The following is a 10,014-nucleotide window of genomic DNA, read 5'->3' on the forward strand; positions in this document are numbered from 1 at the left end:
ATCACTGATCTCTATTGGCTGACTGCCCTCTAGTGGCTCTCTGTACATCAGAGAACCAGCAAACAACAGCAAAAACGAAACTACACTGCAGGCACATTATATGATTGTTTTTTTTATCAATTTTTAATAATTTTTAAAAGGAATCAGTTAACTATTATGTCTCTATGCCCTGTAAACAGTCATTTCAGCAAAAAAAATTTTTTCCTTTAGTGACCCTTTAACTTACAGGGGCCCCAAAGGCTGCACAAAAAAAGCCAAAATACACTAAATAGCCATAGGATGGGCACCATGGGTATAGGTAGGATGGGCACCATGGGTATAGGTAGGATGGGCACCATGGGTATAGGTAGCCAATATTTCAGGAAAGTACAAAATAACAATGAGCGGTTCTCTGCACGGGACAGAAAGGTGCAAGTATACAATGTGTCAGTGTGGAAATTTTGTCCCCCGAGCTCAGGAATGGAAATAAATTGTAACATTTCACTGGAAGGAGATTGTTCTATGAAGGAAGACACACTGAGGAGGTTTTCATAGAGTCACAATAGTGTCGCATGTCTTCTTTCATAGAACAATGGAAGATCTGCAGCATCTCTGTGTACCTGGATAATATAATGTATGGTCATCTTTACATCATTATCTGACTCACTCTTAGCCTAGGAAATAAAAAACAATAAAAAAACAATATTTTTTACAATAAAAAATTGGTTGTAAATGCTTGATTTTCTTTCTTTAAAGTGGTAGTAAACTCAGGTTCCCCGCAGGCAATTCTGGCCCCTCCCCCTTGCCGAGTGCCCCAGGAGAAAGCTGCCTGCTATGGGGGCACTCATGCGTGCTCGCTCCTGAGTCACATGGGACACACAAAGCATGGCTCGGTCCTGCCCCGCTCCCTTCTCACTGGCTGTGATTGACAGCAGAGGGAGCCAATGACTTGAGACCTGTATCCCTAACAGTGCAGGATCTGACGGATATCTCAATATCCCTAACAGTGTGGGCATAGGCGTGTGCCTGGGCACACCCTAATCACCCTGTGTGGTGCAGATTCCCTGTGTTTAAACACCTGATATTTCACCAAAGCCCCCTAACAGGGCTCCTATAAAAATTGTAAAAAAATAAGATTGTAAAAAATAATAAAAATAAAAACTACTGACACCATCCACTGCCCTACTGACACCAATCCCTGTCCTACTGACACTACCCACTGCCCTACTGACACCAATCCCTGTCCTACTGACACTACCCACTGCCCTACTGACACCAATCCCTGCCCTACTGACACCAATCCCTGGCCTACTGACACCAATCCCTGCCCTACTGACACTACCCACTGCCCTACTGACACCAATCCCTGTCCTACTGACACCAATCCCTGGCCTACTGACACCAATCCCTGCCCTACTGACACTACCCACTGCCCTACTGACACCAATCCCTGTCCTACTGACACCAATCCCTGGCCTACTGACACCTCCCACTGCCCTACTGACACCAATCCCTGTCCTACTGACACCAATCCCTGCCCTACTGACACTACCCACTGCCCTACTGACACCAATCCCTGTCCTACTGACACCAATCCCTGTCCTACTGACACTACCCACTGCCCTACTGACACCAATCCCTGTCCTACTGACACTACCCACTGCCCTACTGACACCAATCCCTGTCCTACTGACACCAATCCCTGGCCTACTGACACCAATCCCTGCCCTACTGACACTACCCACTGCCCTACTGACACCAATCCCTGTCCTACTGACACCAATCCCTGGCCTACTGACACCTCCCACTGCCCTACTGACACCAATCCCTGTCCTACTGACACCAATCCCTGTCACCGTGAATAGGGATTTACGTCATTTACGTCCACGTCGAAACCAATAGGCCCGCGCGGCGTACGTTGCCGCAATGCACACTGGGATATGTAGGCGGACGGCGCATGCGCCATTCCAAAAAAACTTCAATCACGTCAGGTCAAGCCCCATTAACATAAAACACGCCCCCTCAGCTAAATTTGAATTAGGCGCCATTACGCCCGCCCGATTTACGCTACGCCGCCGTAACTTAGCAGGCAAGTACTTTGTGAATCATGTACTTGCCTCGCTAACTTACGTCGGCGTAATGTAAACACGATACGCTACGCCACCGCAAAGTTAGGACGCCCTACGTGAATCTGGCCCATTGTGTATGTGCCTCTGGTCGCCCATGTGAATGTTGCATGAGAGTATATCTGATAGGTATCCATCACAGCTCTGTGCACATCACCGATGAAAGCGAATTCCCTATTAAATAGATGTCACTGGAGCCGGTCTCACCAAAACACAAATAAATGAGTGCAAAATAATCAAAATGCATTAATACCTGTATAACAAATATCATCAAGAAGTATTCATGTATAGTTATAGTAATACAATATTTTTCACAACGGGGGTCGTCTTATCCATAGCAACCAAATTTACTTTATATTTCAGATCAACAAAAGCCGACTTTTCAATAAAATGCAATTTACACAATTGGCTCGTTTATTAAAGCCGAGCGAGAGAATTAAGGTGCAGCAACCTGGCAGATTACTATCTGTATATTACATAGAAAAAGAATGGGATTTGCTTTTTATTTAATACAAAGTAAATTCTCATCCCTGTTATATGTAATATATTAAATATATAAAGGATGGAGTGCTTTTAATATATAAAATATTAAATATAAAATGAATACAATTCTTAATATATTTTATACAGTATTTATATGTCCAGAAGAACAAATTCAGATCAACAAAAGGTGACTTTTCGATGAAATGCAAATGACATGTTTAGCTTGTTTAATAAAACTGCGTTTAAAAAGTTTTTAATCTGCAGATTACTATTAGGTAGATTCACAAAGAGTTAGGCCGGCTTATCAGTAGATAAGCCGACCTAACTCAGAATCTACGCCGACTTATGTTTAAGCGTATGCTCAAACAGAGATAGGCTTAAACATATCTTAGATACAACGGCTTGCGCCGTCCTATCTTAGATTGCAATATTTTGGATGGCCGCTAGGTGGTGCTTCCATTGCGGTCGGCGTAGAATATGTAAATTAAGAGATACGCCGATTCACGAACGTACGCCCGGCCGCCGCAGTACATTTACGCCGTTTCCGTAAGCCATTATCAGGCCTAAAGTTATTCCATCTATTAGATAGAATAGCAATGTTAAAGTATGGCCGCCGTTCCCGCTTCGAGATTCGAAATTTTTACGTTGTTTGCGCAAGTCGTCCACGAATAGCGATTTACGTCGTTTACGTCGAAATCAATAGGCCCGTACAGCGTACTTAGCCGCAATGCACACTGGGAAATGTAGGCCCCGGCGCATGCGCAGTTAAAAAAAAAACATAAAAAACGTAAGGTCAAGCACAATTAGCATAAAACACGCCCCCTAACACACATTTAAATTCGGCGCCCTTACGCCCGCCCGCTTTAGGCTACGCCGCCGTAACATAGCAGGCAAGTACATTGAGAATCATGTACTTGCCTAGCTAACTTACGGCGGCGTAGCCTAAACACGCTAAGCTACGCCGACCCGCAAGTTTAGGCTATTGTGTGTGAATCTACCTATATATATATTGTGACAGAGAGAGGCTCTGACACTATAGGTTTATAGGAGAAGGTGACCCAGGAGTCTCATTAACCACTTCCATACCGGGCATTTTCACCCCCTTCCTGCCCAGACCAATGTTTAGTTTTCAGCGCTGTCGCACTTTGAATGACAATTGCGCGGTCGCGCGACATGGCTCCCAAACAAAATTGACATCCTTTTTTTCCCACAAATAGAGCTTTATTTTGGTGGTATTTGATCACCTCTGCGGTTTTTATTTTTTGCGCTATAAACAAAAGAAAAGCGACAATTTTGAAAAAAACACATGGGCCCAGATTCTCAAAGGAGATACGATGGCGTATCTCCAGATACGCCGTCGTATCTCTGAGTCTGAGCCGTCGTATCTATGCGCCTAATTCATAGAATCAGTTACGCATAGATTTGTATTAGATCCGACCGGCGTAAGTCTCTTACGTCGTCGGATCTTAACTGCATATTTACGCTGGCCGCTAGGGGCGTGTACGCCGATTTACACCTAGAAATATGTAAATCAGCAAGATACGCAAATTCAACGTACACCCGGCCGACGCAGTACAGATACGCCGTTTACGTTAGGCTTTTCCCGGCGTAAACTTACCCCTGCTATATGAGGCGTACATGCGGTGTACCAATGTTAAGTATGGACGTTGTTCCCGCATCGAATTTTGAATATTTTACGTCATTTGCGTGAGTCGTCCGTGAATGGGGCTGGACGTAATTTACGTTCATGTCGATACCAATACGTCCTTGTGGCGTATTTGGAGCAATGCACAATGGGATATGTACACGGACGGCGCATGCGCCGTTCGTTAAAAACGTCAATCACGTCGGGTCACATAACATTTACATAAAACACGCCCCCCTGTTCCACATTTGAATTAGGCGGGTTTACGCCGGCCTATTTACGCTACGCCGCCGCAACTTACGGAGCAAGTGCTTTGAGAATATAGTACTTGCCCGTCTTAGTTGCGGAGGCGTAGCGTAAATAGGATACGCTACGCCGGAACAAAGATACGCTCTTCTACGAGAATCTGGCCCAATATCTTTTACTTTTTGATTTAATAAATATCATAATTTTTTTTTAAAAAAAATATTTTTTTCCCTCAGTTTAGACCGATGCGTATTCTTCTACATATTTTTGGTAAAAAAATCACAATAAGCGTAATTGATCGGTTTGCGCAAAAGTTCTAGCGTCTACAAAATAGGGAATAGAATTATGACATTTTTATTTTTTTTACTAGTAATGGCGACGATCTGCGATTTTTATTGTGACCGTGACATTGCGGTGGACATATCGGACACTTTTGACACATTTTTGGGACCAATTACATTTACACAGCGATTAGTGCTATAAAACTGCACTGATTACTGTGTAAATGTGACTGGCAGGGAAGGGGCTAACACTAGGGGGCGCTGAAGGGGTTAAAATGTTCCCTAAAGTGTGTTCTAACTGTAGGGGGGAGGGGACTCACAAGGGGAGGAGATCGATGTGTGTTCCTCTGTACTGGGAACACACATCTGTCTCCTCAACGCTGACAGGACATGGATCTGTGTTTACACACACAGATCCATGGTCCTGCTGTGATTGCGGGCAATCGCGGGTGCCCGGCGGTCATCGCGGCCGCCGGGCACGCGCACCGGTTCCCGAGCAATGCGGCGGGGGCGCGCGCTGCCGATGGCGCTTGCACGCCCCCTAGCGACCGGGAATGCAAGGACGTCATATGACGTCCACTCTGAAGGAGGAAAGGTTCCCGCCGATGTCGTTTTACAATGACTCGGTAGGGAAGTGGTTAAAGAGGTTGTAAAGGTAACAAAAATGTTTCCCTAAATAGCTTCCTTTACCTTAGTGCAGTCCTCCTTCACTTACCTCATCCTTCCATTTTGCTTTTAAATGTTCTTATTTCTTCTGAGAAATCCTCACTTCTTGTTCTTCTGTCTGTAACTCCACACAGGAATGCAAGGCTTTCTCCCTGGTGTGGAGTGTCGTGCTCGCCCCCTCCCTGGGACTACAGGAGTGTCAGGACGCCCACTAACACACAGCTCTTTTCTCTATCTGCAACGTAGAGAGCGTCCTGACTCTCCTGTAGTCCAAGGGCGGGGGCGAGCACGACACTCCACACCAGGGAGAAAGCCTTGCATTACTGTGTGGAGTTACAGACAGAAGAACAGGAAGTGAGGTTTTCTCAGAAGAAATAAGGACATTTAAAAGCAAAATGGAAGGATGAGGTAAGTGAAGGAGGACTGCACCAAGGTAAAGGAAGCTATTTAGGGAAAAAAAATGTTTACCGTCGTTGTGTTTAACGTCAGCGCGTTCTGACACGATCGGTTATTTAACCTATGGTGTGTAGGCACGACGGACCATCAGTCAGCTTCATCGGTAACCTATGACAACGGTCCTTCAGACCGTTGTCCTCTGGCTATCCTATTGTGTGTACGAGGCCTTAGAGGTGCCTCTCTTCTCTTTTATACAAGTGCTTTGGATTACAAGCATGTTTCTGGAACAAATTATGCTTGCAAACCAAGGTTTTACTGTATATATATATTATTTTTTATATAAAAATTATTATTTTTTATATAATATATTAAATATAAAACAAATAGAATTTGTTTAATAAAATGTAAACTCCCATCCCTAATATATATAATATTTATGAATCTATGAAAGATATAAATAATTGAATTCTTTATACATTGTATACAGCATATACCTGTATATCAAGATCAACAAATTCAGATAAAAAAAAGGCAACTTTTCGATATAACGCAATTTACACATTTAGCTCATAAAGCTGCACAAATGTATTAGTCTGCAGCATCCTGGTAGATTACTATATACACAGGCATACCCCGCTTTACATCATACCCCCACTTTACGTACACTCACGAGTATGGACACATTGGCGTCTATGGAAAATCTTGGTCAGCTTGACATGGCACTGCTTCCGTTTTTTAACATTGGCGTCTATGGAAAATCTTGGTCAGCTTGACATGGCACTGCTTCCGTTTTTTAACATTGGCGTCTATGGAAAATCTTGGTCAGCTTGACATGGCACTGCTCCCGTTTTTTAACATTGGCGTCTATGGGTAATCATTATCAGCTTGACATGGCACTGCTCCCAGTTTATCTGAATTTGGGGTCAGCCAGCTTGCCTAGGTAATCAGTTATTCCTGTAAATGACTATTGTAATGCAGTACATGCATTGGCAAGTGAAAAAAGGTATTGCTTCATTTTAGGTACATTTTCGTTTTACATACATGCTCTGGTCCCATTGTGTACTTAAAAGTGAGGTATGCCTGTATATGTATATATCTATATATACATATATATATATATATATATACACACACAGGGGCAGATCCACAAAGATCTGCACCGGCGCAGCGTATCTCAGATACGCTACGCCGCCGTAACTTATTTTTTTGGTTTGAATCCTGAAAGAATTTGCGCCGTAAGTTACGGCGGCGTAGTGTATCTCTTGCGGCGTAACGGCGCCTGATTCAAATCGGCGAGTAGGGGGCGTGTTTCATTTAAATGAAGCGCATCCCCGCGCCGAACGAACTTCGCATGCGCTGTCCCTAAATTTCCCGCCGCGCATTGCGCTAAATGTCGTCGCAAGGACGTCATTGTTTTGACGTGGACGTAAATTACGTCCAGCCCGGATTCACGGACGACTTACGCAAACGAAATATTTTTTTTTAAATTATACGCGGGAACGACGGCCATACTTAACATTGAGTACGCCACGAAACAGCAGCTTTAACTATACGCCGGAAAAAGACGACGTAAAAGAATGCGACGGGCGCTCGTACGTTCGTGGATCGTCGGAAATAGCTAATTTGCATACTCGACGCGGATTACGACGGGAACGCCACCCAGCGGACGCCGAAGAATTGCATCTTAGATCCGAAGGCGTACGAAGACGTACGCCTGTCGGATCGAACCCAGATGCCGTCGTATCTTGTTTTGAGGATTCAAAACAAAGATGCGACGCGGGAAATTTGAAAGTACGCCGGCGTATCAGTAGATACGCCGGCGTATCAGTAGATACGCCGGCGTACTCGCTTTGTGGATGTGCCCCATACACAGTATAATATATATATATATGTAAATATATATAAATATCTATATATATATATATATATATATATACACACAGATATATATAGACATATATACACAGTATAATATATATGTAAATATATATATATATATATATATACACACACACAGATATATATAGACATATATACACACAGTATTATATATATATATATATATATATATATATATAAATATATATATACCTGTATATTTGTGTGTGTGGTGTGAGAGGAATCCTAATTGGTGTCCCTCTATCACATCTATTGTATTGTGTACATAGCGGAAGCGAAGTATGAGCGCGCTGTTGCGCTCCATTTGTACCCTCGATGGGATTTGTACATTTTTATGTTTGTATCTCTCCTCCTGTCATCCATCCAGGTCTGTCCCCTTCTCTCTAGGTCTGGGCAAACCTCCCTTAAATTTTGATTCATGATTAAACAGGATGTCTGTGTTTGGAAGGGGGGGCTCATTCCACCCACCCCCATACAACGTATTAGTCCCCACATAGGGAGGAGGAGATGTAAGAATACCATCTGTCCCCATAGCGGAGCCCAGGATGTTGGGGGGAGGGGGGGGGGGGAGTTGTGTGTAGCAGGTTCTGTGACACTGTGACAGCGCTGGCAGCGTATTCAGCTGCTGGAGTGTATACTGTCAATCAGCCACAACTCTGGAGACGCTGGCAGGGTGTTGTGTCTATGTATTGTCACACTGTCACCAAGCCTGGAGCTGTGCGAAGGTTCCCTCTCATTAACCCTTTAAGTAGGCGGACGAGCGTTGTGCGGAGAGCCCCTCGGTGTGCGCCCCCCCCCCCCGGGCCGTGCCAAGCATCGCGGGCTGCTGGGGGTTCTGGATGACGTCACCTTGCTGGCACACATGACAGGGAGAGGCTGGGAGATTGACAGGCGGTGTGTATGAAATCATACGCTGGGATCCAGGTCATCCACACATCGACTTTTTTCATTATTTTATTTTTTATTATTATTCTTTTCATGTCTTCCTTTATTATTTTTTTTTTCTTTTCCGTAACAGAAATTGAGAGGGTGGCTTGTTAAACGCTTCGCTTTGGTCGCTGTGGAAACGGAGCTCGCGATATAGAAATAGAAAAAGTGACGGCGAGATGAAGGGAAACGGCAGGCAGGCTGGATGGAGGAATTTGGGACAGAGCTGTCCTTTTGTGTTTCGAAATGCGCCAGCTACAAAAAAAAAAAAAAATCTATTCGCGGCTAGAGGGAAGATAATTTCTGACACGGTTTGCATATCAAATTTTGTCAGTAGCACAATGTACACGGCGAGGAGCGGAATGCCTGACGGAGTGTCCAAATTGATTCCACAGTCTTCCATATTGTAAGGCGCGTGACAGATTAGGCGCCGCGGTCACAAAAGCACCGAGACAAATCGCAACAAATAGGTGTGTTAGGTTTGCCATTGGTTATGTGGAAAGGGTTGCTGGTACCTGAGGGGGCCGGTGGCATGTAGGTGGTTTAACTATGTGGGTGTCTATAGCTGGAGAATATTTATCAAAGGCGGGAAATGCTGTCCGATTTATTCTGCTCCACTTTGCGCATGAAAGTCTTCCTATTTATTAAGGAATGACAAGTCCTGTAGTTCTGGAAATTATAATTCATAGCATTGCAGATTACCGGTTTTTAATCTGGCCATAGATGGGTCTATTTTTTTCCAATCGGCCAGCAGGCTGCACAAGGTAAAAATATAAACAAATGGATTGCCCTATTCACACAAGTGAGGAAGATGGAGGAACCCCCCTCCCCCCACTGGGCAGGGCTGCTGATAAGGCAGTACAGACAGCAGGGCCGGCCTTTGGGGTGTGCGAGCTGTGCGGCCGCACAGGGCGCCATGGGCAACAGGGGCGCCGTGCGGCCATCACAGCTCGCAGAATGTGAGTCGCAGTCAGTTACATGCAAATTGCCGCCAGTGTTGCCAACCATCCGTGAATCAGGGTGTCCATAAAAAGATGGCCGCGAGCCGACCATGCAACTGCGCATGCACCATTCCAAAGCCGGCCGGGCTCGGGAAAGCTCATATGCGCTCGGCCGGGCGGTGCATGCGCATGCTCAGTATGCTGTGTCCTCCTCCTGTGCCCCTTTCACCTCTCCACAGGTCAGAGCTGCCCTGATGGTGGACAGAGGAGGAGGCCACTGTAAGGGGACACCATCGTATTCGCAGCCTCTGTCTGGATGTTGGGGCATTTTGGTGGGCGTGATTTTTTTTTGGGGGGGGGGGGCAGCATTTCATTCTTGGTACCAGGCAGCACAATGTCTTGGGGGCGAGGGGTGAAGATGGGGG

This window comes from Rana temporaria, chromosome 11 (genome assembly GCF_905171775.1).
Source record: "Rana temporaria chromosome 11, aRanTem1.1, whole genome shotgun sequence".
Classification (NCBI taxonomy): Eukaryota; Metazoa; Chordata; class Amphibia; order Anura; family Ranidae; genus Rana; species Rana temporaria.